A 15,543-nucleotide genomic window follows, 5' to 3' on the forward strand; every position below is an offset into this window, starting at 1 on the left:
TCAGGATATCTTGTGGCATGGTCCACTACCACCAAGATAAATCTTTTGCCTGAAGCAGGAGGGTCAAGGGGGCCAACTATGTCAACCCCTACCCTTTCAAAGGGCACACCAACCACTGGAAGTGGAATTAGAGGGGCCTTTCAAGTGCCACCAGTCTTGCCACTGGCTTGGCAGGTCACACAGGACTTACAAAAGTATTTGGTGTCCTCTGACATAAGAGGTCAGTGAAACAAGGGGACAAGTCTTTCCCAAGTTTTCGTCTGGCCCAAATGCCCAGCCAAAGGAATGTCATGTGCTAGAGTGAGACAAAACTCTCGGAGCAGCCAGGAGATTGGTCATTCCCCTGCAGTACAATGTTTTGGGTCCCTTGACTCTGTGTACAAGAGGTTATCTTCCCAGTATACTCTATGACTGTCACTGACATCCCCATTTTGCTGCTTGACAGCTTGCTGTCTGAGACCCTCTAATGTGGGACAGGTTTGCTGTGCCACACTCAGCTCTTCCCTGGCAGGCCCCCCTCCACCCAAAAGGTCACCAGTGTCTGCTGCCAGCTCCTCTGGTGTAGGTTCTGCACAGGGAGGAAATTCCTCTTCCACAGAAGGGGAATCATCTGTAGAGGGAGGGATAACGGGTAGGGATTTACCCTTTTTACCGCTAGCTTTAGGGAGCACTTGGTCCATTGATCCAGGATCCAAGTCACCCTGTCCTTTTTGCTTTTTGGCCTGAGCCCTGGTTAAAGCAAAAATATGCCCAGGAATGTCCAGCATTGCTGCATGGGCCTCCAACTCCACTTCTGCCCAAGCTGATGTCTCCAAATCATTCCCTAGTAGACAGTCTACAGGTAAATCTGTGGCTACCACAACTTTCCTTGGATCAGTAACCCGCCCCCCCAGTTGAGATTCACAACAGCCATGGGGTGGCTAAGAGTATTGTCATGAGCGTCTGTCACTTGGTACTGCTGACCAAGTAGGTGTTGTTCAGGGTGGACCAGTTTTTCTATCACTATAGTTACACTGGCTCCTGTGTCCCTGTAGGCCTGAACCTCAACATCATTTATTAGGGGAAGTTGCTTGTACTTATCCATATTAAGGGGACAAGCTACCAAGGTGGCAAAATCAATGCCACCATCACAGACTAAAGCAGCCTCTGTGGTCTCCCTAACAAGACCAACCCCAACTACATTGCCAATAGTGAGCCCAGCTACACCCATGGATTGGCTATTAGTAGTAGATTTCCCACCACCACTGCTATTACTAGGTGGACTAGAATTTGCAGCAGGGGTTGTGGTGGTGGAAGGTTTGGTGTTTTTCTTTGGACAACTGGAATCAGTTGCCCAATGGCCTTTGACTTTACACAAATAAAACCAAGGCTTTTTAGGTTGATTATTAGAAAAGGATTTGGACCCACCTCCCCCAGAGGATTTTTGTGGGCCTGATGAAGACTCAGAATGCTTACTTTTGTCCCCACCCTTCTCAGAAGACTTACCATCCTTCTTCTTTCCATCCTTGTCACGCCCTGTATGAACTTTTCTGTTCACCCTTGTTCAGACCCATTTGTCTGCCTTCTTTCCCAATTCATGGGGAGAGGTCAGATCAGAATCCACCAGGTGTTGGTGCAACAAGTCAGACACACAATTGTTAAGAATATGCTCTCTCAGAATAAGATTATACAGGCTTTCATAGTCAGAAACGTTACCGCCATGCAACCACCCTCCCAAGGCCTTCACTGAACAGTCCACAAAATCTGTCCAGTCTTGAGAAGACTCTTTTCTGGTGTCTCTGAACGTAATCCTGTATTGTTTAGTGGTTAAGCCAAATCCATCCAAGAGTGCATCTTTCAAAACTTTGTAGTTATTGGCTTCTAACAGTAAGGAGCCTAACCCTACCCTTTCCAGTGAAAAATGGTCACAAAATAGCAGCCCACTGCCTTTGAGGAGCCAACTGTACCATACAGGCCCTCTCAAGTGCAGCAAACCACTTATTAATGTCATCCCCTCCTTGTAACGGGGGACTATCTTGTGCAGATTCCTGGAATCTTGCTCTCTAACAAGATTGCTATCAGGAATACTGCTGCTGCCACCATGGGGAACTAACCCCAACCTCTGTCTTTCCTTCTCTATGTCTAGGGATTCCCAATCTAAGGCCAGCTGCCTCTGTTTAAGCTTCAGTCTGGTCTTTTCAACCCTCAACTTTTTGAGTTCCCTTCCTAAAAAGTTATCCTCAGGGTGGGTGTGTTGGTAATGCTTCGACACAGATGAAATATGGGAAGTTTCAGAGGGGGACCTGCCCTAACTCTCTGGACCCTGGTAACCTGGCCTCTAGGGATAAAGGATGCCCTACTGTTGTGGGAACCTCTATCACTGCCAGCATCACTAGGTGCCCTGCTAGGGGGCAGACCATTGTCAGAACCCTCCCCCAGTTTCTCCAGGGGACTCCTCTGAATCAGACTGGGAAGCTTCTCCCTTTTCCAACCTCTCATGTGATGGTCCAGACTGGTTCTGGTCATCTACAACAAGCATGTTAAAGAGAAACTCTTTTGTAGGGTTCTTTCCTATACTCAAACCTCTATCCAGGCAGAGACCCCTCAAACTTTTATAGTTCAAACTCTCATATGTTGCATTAACAGTTTTGGGAGTGGGCTCTACAACCGACATGCTAGTATAGGTTTAAGGATAGTGAGAAAGAAAAACGTTTTAGAATTTTTAAAAAGCACAGAAAAAACTTTTTCTAACTTTGGGAATTTTTTTTAGAAGTTTTCAAAAACTTTTCAGAACTTAGTTAAAAGTTTTAGGATAGAAAAGTAAACTTTTTTGGTTAAGTGTACATATACTGAACTATTTGGTATATGATTCTCTTATGAAAAGTACAACATGACAAAGTGGTAAAACAGTTGCAAGTACTTATCCCACCGCTGCACCACCAATGTAGGAGGCTGGCCTGGCTTATAGTGGGTAACTTGTGGTACTTACACCCTGTGCCAGGTCCAGTTATCCCTTATTAGTAGAATAGAGGTGTTTCTAGCAGCTGAGGCTGATAGAAGGTAGCTATGGCAAAGCTTAGGCTGAACTAGGAGACATGCGAAGCTCCTACTATATCACTTATATCATATAGCACAACATCATAAGAAAACACAATACTCAGAGTTACTAAAAATAAAGGTACTGTATTTTTATGACAATATTCCACAAGTATCTCAGTGGGTACCCTCAGTAAGAAGGTAAGTAATATACACAAGTTATATGTACACAAACCCAAAACAGGTAAGTAAGAAAAGTAATGCAAACAGTGTAGAATTACAATAGGATGCAATAGGTGAACATAGGTCTAGGGTCAACACAAACCATATACTCCAAAAGTGGAATGTGAATCACAAATGGACCCCAGACCTATGGGAGCTTGTAGAGGGTCGCCGGGACTGTAAGAAAACAGTCAGGGTGTCCAAGATACCCCACACCAAGACCCTGAAAAGTAGGAGTAAAGTACACCTACTACCCCAAAAGGACACAATAGTCGTGATTGGGGGATTCTGCAAGAACCACAACCACCAACAAAGCACTGAAGACGGATTCCTGGACCTGAGGACCTGCAATGCAAGGGGACCAAGTCCAAGAGTCGCGATAGTGTCCAGGGGGGGCAGGAGCCCAGGAAACCCCAGATGAAGGTGCAAGGAAGCTGCCTCTGGATGGAAGAAGCTTAGGATTCTGCAACAACGAAGAGAGCTAGGAACTTCTCCTTTGGATGGAAGATGTCCCACGGCGTGCTGAAGGTTGCAGAAGTGTTCCCACGCAGAAATACTGCAAACAAGCCTTGCAAGCTGCAAGGGTCGCAGTAGAGGTTTTTGGGTGCTGCTGGGGACCAGGAAGGACCAGGATGTCGCTCCTTGGAAGAGGAGACAGAGGGGGCGCTTAGCAACTCAGAGAGTCCTCACAGAAGCTGGCAGCACCCACAGAAGTACCCAAACAGGCACTTAGAAAATTTGTGAACCGGAGCTGTCTCAGAGTCACAAAGGAGGGTCCCACGACGTTGGAGGCCAACTCAGAGGGTTGAGCACTGCAGGACAGAGTGCTGGGGACCCAGGCTAGGCTGTGCATGAAGGAAATCCTGGAGGAGTGCACAGGAGCCGGAGCAGCTGCAAATCACGCAGTACACAGGTTTGCAGTCTAGCGTGGGGAGGCAAGGACTTACCTCCACCAAAATTGGACTGAAGGATCACTGGACTGTGGGAGTCACTTGGATAGAGTTCCTGTGTTCCAGGGACCACGCTCGCCAGGATGAGAGGGGGCCCAGAGGACCGGTGATGCAGTCTTTTGGTGCCTGTGTTAGCAGGGGGAAGATTCAGTTTACCCACAGGAGATTTCTTCTTGGCTTCCAGTGCAGGGTGAAGGCAGGTGACCCCCAGAGCATGCACCACTAGGACACAGTTGAGAAAGCCGGCAGGATGAGGCGCTACAATGTTGCTGGTAGTTGTCCTGCTACTTTGTTGCGGTTTTGCAGGCGTCCTGGATCAGTCCGCGAACGATCCTTGGCAGAAGTCAAAGAGGGAAGTGCAGAGGAACTCTGGTGAGCTCTTGCATTTGTTATCTGAAGAATTCCCCAGAGGAGAGACCCTAAATAGCCAGAAAAGGAGGTTTGGCTACCAAGAAAGGTAAGAGCCTATCCGAGTGGGTCTCTGACGTCACCTGCTGGCACTGGCCACTCAGAGCAGTCCAGTGTGCCCCCAACACCTCTGAATCCAAAATGGCAGAGGTCTGGGACACACTGGAGGAGCTCTGGGCACCTCCCCTGGGAGGCACTGGTCAGGGGAGTGGTCACTCCCCTTTCCTGTGTCCAGTTTCACGCCAGAGCAGGGCTGGGGGATCCCTGAACCGGTGTAGAATAACTTCTGGCTTGGTCTGGAAGTTCACAAGCCTGCAACATGGGAAGATGCACAGAGCGAAAGCACAGAACTGCACTGGACTAGATTACTCAGACTCTTAAACAGGCTTGGTGTTGAACATTAATCTTATCCTAGGGGCTCAATACACAATATGCAATGCAAGAGAGCGAGCTCCACAAAAGAAAACTATGATGCAGACCGGCTCACAGTTCAACATTCAAAGCCCGTATTCTGTAGGAATTATGCTCACCGTGACGTCCAGATGAGGCCCTGGAACCATTTCTCTCTGGGAGTTCGGTTTTTATGCCCATAAGAGGTGGAATCGACCAAGACATCACGTTCCTGTCAGCAAAAACAAAAATGTTACTGAAAGAAGCGATACCCATGATTTCAAGAAGCAAAAATATTATTTTCTGGTACACCCACAGCCTACTGGAAGCCTAGTCCTCCTTCTGAATTTTACACAGAAGTTTAGCCCTTCAAGGACAAAGAGATGTATGTGGAAGGGCAGAGGGAAAACAAAAAAGTCCAAAAAATAAACCACCACACAAAGCACCATCTTCACCCCTTGACCTTTCATCACCAAGTACTGCCTGTAACTATCTTTCTCTACAGTTAAATCTAGGCTTGCCAGGTTACCGATTGATCTTCCACTTCACAGATTTACTGAAAAGTATGCATTTTGGTGCAAGTTGGATCTGTACAGAAAGTTTGTCTGTGGTCGGTAACACCAAAACTGTGAGCATCAAGAGCTACTGAAATAGTGTGGGGTCCTGCTTTCTAATGTGGGCAGAATATTGCTTACTCTTGAAAGCATTCAACTTTGTGTCCATGTTGTATTAAGGTGTCTTTGAGAGGGCAATTTTTTTTTTTTTTTTTTTTTTACAGTTTTGGTAATATCGGTCCTATTAGCAAGCTGCAAAAAAGACTTTCACGTAACAGATGGACTTCTTTTACCTGATGTACCCCCAGAAAGGATACAATAAGACATATTGGCGTGGGTGCTATAACATCGCCCATACTAGACGTCACTCCAACGGTGCCCACAGGAAATGTAGAACACTGTCGGAAGCTAGAATACTATCCCTCGCCCCAGTGATCGCACTGAAAGAATTCTCCCACTGTTCAAAGCCAACACAGCCATGATGCATACTGCCACTAGAGCGCAACAACAATGAGCAAATGAGAACAGGGCAAATGTAGGAAGTAGTAACACGTCACTAGCTCTTCTTGAAACTGACAGTTCTTTACTTCCCTTTACTCTAGGGGGATAGTATCAGCAGAGCCTTACTTCATAGGCCCAACCTTCTTAATCCTCCATTAACAAAAACATTGGCTGTAGCTTTAGGGAGGATTTGGTACAGAATTTGACAAAATACAAATTTATAATTCCGAATGATTTTACTCAGGAGGATTCGGAAACCTGAAAGCCAACTGTCCTCATAAGGATAAAAATACACAAAATAAGATATGGAAATAGTTTATTAATTATCGAACGCTATCTCAGAAAACATACTGAATATCATATCAATTTACCTCACAGTTACCATTGATCACATCTGCCAATTAGTAGCTCAGATATCCCAATGTTAATATGCTTGATCATGTGTTCCCATTAGTAGTGACTATGACTCAGCGCAGCATCTAACCATTCAGCAAGTTACAAGTCGCAGGGTTCTTTACGTAATGCACCATGAACTGATCGTCCATGTGCCTGGAAGTGTGTCCCGCTCCCCACTCTGGTGCATCAAAGCTTGTCATATGGAACAAATCAAAGACGTGCTTCCGGGCACAAATTAAGTAAAAACCCTAAATATGTTAAACCTTGTAAATGCCTATGTAGCCATGGATTAATCCCCATTACGTGCATCAGTTATTAAACTGCACCCAAGAAGATCATAGAATTCGGTAACTGAGCACAGAGTATTACAAACTGAGAATTTTACTATTAGGTGAAAAACAGTAACTAGATTGTGCCACAGCAGCGCCAGAAGACGACAGGAAGAGAAATTAACCTTAACACTGGATAGAGCTGCTGAGATGAACGACCTAGAACAGATTGACAAACTATTTATTCAGTTGTCCCTTTTAGTTATTTTGGCCCGTGAGGGAAGACGGGGCGCGTTGAGGATCAAGAAAGTCGGCTTGATCAAATCAGAAATCCTCATGAGGCAGTACAATATTTAGGCTGCACTGAATTAATCCTTGCAAAAAGTTAAGGTGCAAGATAGAGGTGGTCATTACAACCATGGCGGACGGTGTTAAAGCGGCGGTAAGACCGCCAACAGGCCAGCGGTAAAAAGTTTGCAATTACGACTGTGGCAGAAACCACCAACAAAGACAGCCACTTTAACACTCTGTCCGCCACGGCGGTACAAACAAACATCTCGGTGGTCACCGCCAACAGACAGGCAGAGGACAATGTACCTGCCACACTATTATGACAGGCCAATCTGCCACCTTTTCCGGGGCGGATACACCGCGGATAAAAACACGGCGGAAACAGGAATCTCAAAGGGAAAACGCTCACCTCTAAACACTCCACGAGGAAGGAGGACACCATGGACCCGGACCTCCAAATTCTCCCTGCGATTGTCTTCCTGCTCCTGTACCAGGAGCAACAACGCCGGCGGCAAAGACCACGGTGAGTACTGCACCTACGACACAGGGGAGAGGGGAGGGAAAAAACAGGGACACACACACACGCAACACCACCACCCACGACAACACACACACTAATACATATTTATACATTATATTAACACCCCCCAACCCCCCCCCCCGGAAGAATGCAAAGACAAAAGGAAATGAGTGTAACCATTGTAATATATCAAAAATCAGTAAGCAAAAATCGACATTATTATTATACACTATTAACAAAATATACACCAAGATTATTAGTCCAGATATTGCACCATTTATAGTCCGTGGATCACTGGGCCCACAATGCATGGGCGGGGCCCACACATGATACCAGATCAAAACAGAGAGAACACTGCAGGGGCATCAGATAGAAATACAACAGGCACCTCTGGGGGAAGGGAAAGGGTGGCACCTCAGCCGGATGAGTGCATGACGCCAGAATCACGAGGGGCCTCCATGCCCATTGATGTATCCTGGGAAGTGCAAAGCCACAGTCTCTCAAGTCTCTACAGTGGGTGGTTTGCCCACTGATCAATCCTGTGGAGTGCAAAGCCACAGTCTCTCTAGTCTCTACAGTGGGTGGTTTGCCCACTGATCAATCCTGTGGAGTGCAAAGCCACAGTCTCACAAGTCTCTACAGTGGGTGGTTTGCCCACTGTTGCATCCTGGGGAGTGCAAAGCCACAGTCTCACAAGTCTCTACAGTGGGAGGTTTTCCCACTGATCAATCCTGGGGAGTGCAAAGCCACAGTCTCTCAAGTCTATACAGTGGGTGGTTTGCCCACTGATCAATCCTGGGGAGTGCAAAGCCACAGTCTCTCAAGTCTATAAGGTGGGTGGTTTGCGCACTGATCAATCCTGGGGAGTGCAAAGCCACAGTCTCTCAAGTCTCTCCAGTGGGTGGTTTGCCCACTGCTGCATCCTGGGGAGTGCAAAGCCACAGTCTCTCAAGTGGATAACATTCTCCACTGGTGTCTGGAGGGGGCTTTGTGCCCAGAGTGCTTCATCCTGTGAAGGACAGACAGAGTGGATGCATGTCTACACTGGTTCTGCAGGGGGACTGGTGCCCAGAGTGCTTCATTCTGTGAAGTAGAGACAGAGTGGATGCATGTCTACACTGGTTCTGGAGGGTGATTGGTGCCCAGGGTGCTTCATCCTGTGAAGGAAAGACAGAGTGGATGCATGTCTCCACTGGTTCTGGAGGGGGACTGCTGCCCAGAGTGCATCACTCACCCCGTGACGGTCCCTGTTGCGTCAGTGCCCCTGCCGCTCATGGCTAGCGGTGCTTGAGTTGGCGGTCCTTGCCCTGTGCAGCGGTGCTTGAGTTGGCGGTCCTTGCCCTGTTCAGCGGTGCTTGCCCTGTGCAGCGGTGCTTGAGGTGGCGGTCCTTGCCCTTTTCAGCGGTGCTTGAGTTGGCGTTCCTTGCCCTGTTCAACGGTGCTTGCCCTGTTCAGCGGTGCTTGAGTTGGTGGTCCTTGCCCTGTTCAACAGTGCTTGCCCTGTTCAGCGGTGCTTGAGTTGGCAGTCCTTGCCCTGTTCACCGGTGCTTGCCCTGTTCAGCGGTGCTTGAGTTGGCAGTCCTTGCCCTGTTCACCGGTGCTTGCCCTGTTCAGCGGTGCTTGAATTGGCGGTCCTTGCCCTGTTCAGCGGTGCTTGAGTTGGCGGTCCTTGCCCTGTTCAGCGGTGCTTGCCCTGTGCAGCGGTGCTTGAGTTGGCGGTCCTTCATTGCCCAGCTGGGCTGGGGCTGGCTCTCCTTCATTGGTCAGCTGGGCTGTGGCTGGCGGGGCTCTCCTGGGCAGGTGGGCTGTGGCTGGCGGGGCCCTCCTGGGCAGGTGGGCTGTGGCTGGTGGGGCCCTACTAGGCAGGTGGGCTGTGGCTGGCGGGGCCCTCCTGGGCAGCGACGATGGGGCTGGAGGTGGCCTCGACGATGGGGCTGGAGGTGGCCTCCTGGGCAGCGACGATGGGGCTGGCGGAGGCCTCCTGGGCAGCGACGATGGGGCTGGCGGGCTTCTCCGCCGTGCTGCTCGTCCCAGACTTGCCGGGTTTCTTCTGGCCCTTCCCCACCTTGGGAGGAGTCAGAGCTGAGTCCACACTGCCACCGGGACCCCTGGGAGCAGCTTGGGTGGCTGGAGTCTTCCCCCTCTCCCGCCGGGCACTGGCCAACGTCTGGTGCTTCACAGGGGGGGACTGGCTGTGCTGTGGCTCTGTGACACACTGGCTGTCCTGGTGACCGGTGCACTCCACATACCTGTGACAACAGGCACCACTGGTCCCGGAGATTTTGTGGCTGAGATGCTAGTTCGGGACCTAGGAGTTGGATGGGGGGGGGGGGGGGGAGGGGGGGATAGGTTAATCGTGGACAGGAAAAGTTGTTTGGACACACTGGGACGGGTAGCTGGAGGGGGTTTGGGAGTGGAGGAAGAGGTGGTGGTTGTAGGAGGTGTACGTTTTGTGGTTTTGGGTGCAGGTGCATGCGCTGAAGGCTGTGGTGAGGTGGATGTATGTTGGGTGGGTGTGTGCCTGCGTTTGTGTATCTTCGGACGGGGCGTCACAGACACACTGGGAGAGGACACAGGGGACGTGGGAATGGTAGTGGGGGTGGTGACTGCACGTGAGCGGGGTGTGCTGGTGCGGGACGTAGTGGCTGTAAAGGTAGTGCATGCAGGTGTGAGTGTAGACGAGACTGGGAGGGAGGAGGGAGACGACGACGAGGGGGACACAGTGGAGGCAGTGGATGTTGGTGTGTCTGTATGTGTGTGATGCTTGCATGAGTGCCTGTGGGATGTGTGGTGCTTATGTTTGCCTGAGCTTCCCTTGTGTGGTGAGGTGTGTGCAGGCTGGTCTGATGGTGTGCTTGGGATAGGCAGAGGTAGAGGGGATTGGGTCTGGGTGGAGGAAGTTGGAGGGGGGAGGCCAGACACAGGGACAATGGCTGCTATCAGTGCTGAAGCCAGAGTTTGAAAGGATCGGTGAAGGGCCGCCTGACCAGAATGAATGCCCTCGAGGAATGCATTAGTTTGTTGCAACTCCCGTTCTACACCCTGGATGGCATTCACAATAGTAGAGTGCCCAACAGTGAGTGACCTGAGGAGGTCAATGGCCTCCTCACTGAGGGCAGCAGGGGTGACTGGGGGAGGAGCTGAGGTGCCTGGGGCGAAAGTGATGCCCACCCTCCTGGGTGAGCTGGCACGAGGTGAAGGCTGAGGGGCTGCTGGGAGGGCGGTGCTGGTAGGGGGGGTGGTGGCTGTACCTGTAGAAGTGGGGGGCACAGATGTTGCCCCCACCACAAGGGAGCTCCTGTCCCCACTGTGGTGCTCCCCTTGCTCTCCGTCCCACTGGTGTATTCAGAGTCCGTAGTGTGGCCCTCCATGGCCATGTGGGATGCAGCTCCCTCGTGCTCCGGTGCCACTGCTCCTCCGCCTGATGATGCTAATGCACACAAGAACAGGGAGACCACAAAAAAGGGGGGTGGAAACAGAAGAAAGACATGTTGAGTGCATGGATTACTGCTACTGTTGGCGGACAAGACAGACACAATTGCGCTGTTGGGCTCTACAGTGCAATTCCTGGGAAATGGCCTACAAGGCTATGGAAGACATCTGTACACATAGATGACACAGGTGCATGAATAGCTGTACTTGGCACTCTACAGAGGTGGGGTGGGGGGCCACAGGGCCATGCCTTATGGAGGGGCCTAGCCTACGGTACTCGCCCTGGCCTAGGGAAACCCACAGCCCTCCTCCCCCACTCAGACACCTCCACTGCGCGCAGTCAGCTGAATGAGAGTGTACTCACCGCCTTGTGTCTGCTGTGGTGCCCTCAAGCGCCATCCAACTCCGGGTAGGCCACCACCAGGATCCTGAACATCAGGGGGGTCATGGTTCGACGGGCACCCCTCCCATGTTGGGAGGCCATCCCCAGCTGAGCCTCCGCCGTCTTCTTGCTCCAGCGGCGAATGTCCTCCCATCTCTTCCGGCAGTGGGTGCTCCGTATGTGGTGGAACCCCAGGGTCCGGACGTCCTTGGCGATGGCACGCCAAATATCCTTCTTCTGGTGGGCGCTGACCTACATGAAATGTACAGGGTACGAAGAGAAGTCATTACCAACTGCGCTGTCAAAGTGAGTGGGTCCCATCCCTACCCTTGCCATGTGGCACATGCACCCACCGTCTTTCATGCACGCATAACTCTGCCCCCTTCATTCTTACAACCAGCCCTCTCCACACAGGCATAGCCCATACAACATGCTCCCTGTGAACTTACCTGTTGGTCTGGAGGACCGTAGAGCAGCGTGTACTGGGGGAGGACCCCATCGACAAGCTTCTCCAACTCCTCCGATGTGAAGGCAGGGGCCCTTTCCCCAGATGCACGAGCCATTGTCTCTTCCAGACCGAGGTCACAGCAGCACTTGCAGTGTAGGTCCTCTCCTGTTGAAGATCAGGTATCGTGTGATTCAACAGCTAGAAAATGGCGGTCACGTCCGCGGCAGTCATGTCCACGGCGGTGCGTACCATCACCGCCGGCGTACATCGTCATTGGCTCCTGGGACCCATAGGGTCCAATGTTAACCAATGCAGCATTGCGCTGCGGTCTTCGACCGCCTACCGCGACGGTGTACAACGCCAGCGCAGTTACCTCACATCGTCCCACTTTACAGGTCAGACAGCCGCCATTTCAGGGGCCCACATGGCCTAATTACCAACTGCGTCACACATACCTAGGCTTAGTCTCAACACACATACAGGCCACATTTTGTGTGTGAATGGTGTTCTGTGTAGACTGTGGGTACATACCTCTGAGTTGTTTAACTCTGTGCTCGCTGTTGTCCTTCATAGGCACCGTCCGCTGGGACATGTGAGGAGATGGCGGAATCCTCCGGTGTACTGACCGCTGGTGGACCTGTCGACAATGGAGGGAAGGAATTTGATTATCACCTACAGGTTTGACCGTGCCACAATCCAGGAACTGTGCACCCAGTTGGAGCCAGACCTGATGTCAGCAATCCGCCATCCAACAGGAATCCCCCCTCAAGTGCAGGTGCTATCAGTGATCCATTTCCTTGCTAGTGGGTCTTTTCAAACAACTGTGGCCATGGCATCAGGGATGTCCCAGCCTATGTTTTCCAACGTATTGTCCAGAGTGTTGTCTGCCCTGCAGAAACACATGCGGAGCTACATCGTTTTCCCTCAGGTGGAGGATTTGCCTACAGTGAAAGGTGACTTCTATGCCCTTGGACATATCCCCAACATCATAGGTGCCATTGATGGGACCCATGTGGCTTTGGTTCCCCCCCACAGGAGTGAACAGGTGTACAGGAACCGGAAGAGTTATCATTCGATGAATGTACAGATGGTATGTTTGGCAGACCAGTACATCTCCCATGTGAATGCCATGTTCCCTGGCTCAGTGCATGACGCCTACATCCTGCGGAATAGCAGCATCCCTTATGTGATGGGTCAACTCCAGAGGCACCGTGTGTGGCTATTAGGTGAGCACCTGGAAGCAAGTCAGTGGGAATGGTTGGCTGGGTCTGGGGATATCCCTACAGGTTAGTGTGTGTCTAACAGTTGTCCCTCGCCATTTGCGGGTGACTCTGGTTACCCCAACCTGTCATGGCTACTGGCCCCAGTGAGGAATCCCAGGACAAGGGCAGAGGAACACTACAATGAGGCCCATGGGAAAACTCGGAGGATTATAGAGCAGATCTTCGGCCTCCTGAAGGCCAGGTTCAGGTGCCTCCATATGACAGGTGGATCCCTATTCTACTCACCAAAGAAGGTGTGCCAGATCTTCGTGGCCTGCTGTATGCTTCACAACTTAGCTTTGCGACGACCGGTGCCTTTTCTGCAGGAGGATGGTCCAGATGGAGATTTTGTGGCAGCTGTGGGGCCTGTGGACAGTGAAGACGAGGAAGGAGAAGAAGAGGACATCGACAACAGGAAAACGGTGATCCTGCAATACTTCCAGTGAGACACAGGTAAGAATACAAACCTGCCTACTACATGTACTTTAACACTACTACCTCTCTACTGTCTGTCCTTTTCACCCAGTGTATGGTCACTGAGTTGTCACTTTCCCTCATGATTTCACAGATGTGGGTCCCACTGTGTGACATCTGCTTTGTTTCCTCATGGACTAGAGCTGTGTGACATAGGTATGTTGACATTACAATTGAAAGAGCGTTTTGACACTGTAAGGTAATGCCTCCTTGGCATGGTTACCCCCTGACTTTTTGCCTTTCCTGATGCCAAGTCTTTAGTTGGTCTTTACTGTACTTCAGCAAACACAATTATCAGTCAGTATACAGGTAAGATGAAGTCTTTATTGAGAAACTCTGAACTACAGCCTAGCAACCCAACAAGAAAATGTTACCTAATCCCCTCAGATTTCAAAACACGCTCAACCTATACAGGTGTACCCCAAAAACACTGAACCCTAAGCCTCAAAACAATGTGCGGCCCCATCTTGTCTCCCTCATTTACTCAAGACCTTTTAGATTTGCATTCAACGTATATTTGTTAAGGTGGTGATGGCACAGTGGTTGAGAAGACAGCTTTAAGATTAAGAGTACGCTAGTAAATAGGATGAGAAATGCACTTGTATTTCCAATCAGCACCTTTTAAGTGCTCAATACCATTTCCTGGCACCCGTAACAGATGTAAAGGCATGTGCCACAACAAAATTCAGAGCCTAGCTCAAGACTTTCACCTTATTGTGGACAAATGCTACCAGTTTCAGAGTTAAAAACCGCAGCATGAATGCTGAATGTATGAAGATAAAATGGGTGGTGGGCAAATATAATTTCAGGAATGGTAAACATCTTTGACGAAGTTTTCCTCCTATACAGGATTCCACAAGGGAGGACAAAAACTCTGGAGGAACACAAAAGCACAGTTTAATTCCCCAACATCCACATTGTGGGACATACTGTCAGCCTCTGAGGAAGAATTGGTAGGGACTTTAAGTGTAAGCGAAAGTGAAAATTATTTGAAGTGTGAATGGTAGATTATATACAGAATTGCAACACCCTACCATTGACTTGTTCACAAAGCTTGAACGTTACAGCTTCCAAGAAGCAGGACCAATTACTGGAGCAACAGTGCTTTTTAGGACATCACTTAAGCAAAGTAGGTCGCATCCTTCAGAAGGGCCCAGGTGAGCATATAAGTCCCATGGAAAAAGGTATTTTAACAGGAATAAAAATATGAATAAGCCACACCGAAAGTTCTAAGAATCACCAAGTATACTGGTAAATCATCAGGTCTTTGGTCATTAAGAAACAAAAAAAAAACACATTGTACAGGCCTGAAGTCGTGGACCTGGAGGCAAATGAGAAACAAACATTTGACATGGGGAAAGAGACTGAGAAAGAAGAGAACTGTTAAGTGTGGGATATGTTAGAACGATTGGGTAAGTTCAATCTTTGTCACTGCAATCATGTTCTGGCCTAGTTGTCAATAAATAAAATACAAAAAAACAACTACTGGAGAAAGGGTCCCATAAAATATAAGTAATAAGGGCACAATTCTTCTTTGCATGGTTTAAACGTTCTTACAAATAAGAATTTTATTAACCAAGATACTGCAACGTGTGTGCTACTTCCATTTCACAGAGTCCAAAGTGTGGTACAGACGCGGACAATCAATATGGTATTTGCCAAAAACAATCACTGATGCGAAGACATGGCTGTAAAAGAAAACCGGAAGAACAGGTAGCCTTGACATATGCAGCAAGTAAATACATTAGTTTCCTGTAAATGGGGTACTGAAAATAAACAATGCAATCAACTGAAGGGGTAGGTGGTCACACCCAATAAACAGGGGGGAAGCAAACAAAGAAAAAAAAAAATGGAGAAAAGATATGCCTCATTCCAGTGCCCTAGAAAATATCAGAGGTATCCAAACTTCACTCGGAAAGTTAGTGCCAGACTGGGAAGTAAAAAGGAAAGAAAGGCATTCAGCAATAGGCGATAGTATTCAGTTGGCCAAGGTTTAGACAGGGGGTAATTATCTGCTAAGTGCCACAGT

At 49.4% G+C, this 15,543-nt stretch overlaps 1 non-coding gene and 1 pseudogene across 1 annotated transcript; one reads left to right on the top strand and one right to left on the bottom strand.

The window, feature by feature from the left end:
- LOC138273943 (neuronal acetylcholine receptor subunit alpha-7-like) overlaps positions 1 to 15,543 on the top strand; it is a 28,238-nt pseudogene that overhangs the window by 5,263 nt on the left and 7,432 nt on the right.
- On the bottom strand, positions 6,071 to 6,197 carry LOC138273974 (small Cajal body-specific RNA 4). The gene has a single exon (XR_011200345.1). It is a non-coding gene; the product is annotated as a small Cajal body-specific RNA 4 (non-coding RNA).

This window comes from Pleurodeles waltl, unplaced genomic scaffold (genome assembly GCF_031143425.1).
Source record: "Pleurodeles waltl isolate 20211129_DDA unplaced genomic scaffold, aPleWal1.hap1.20221129 scaffold_127, whole genome shotgun sequence".
Lineage (NCBI taxonomy): Eukaryota > Metazoa > Chordata > Amphibia > Caudata > Salamandridae > Pleurodeles > Pleurodeles waltl.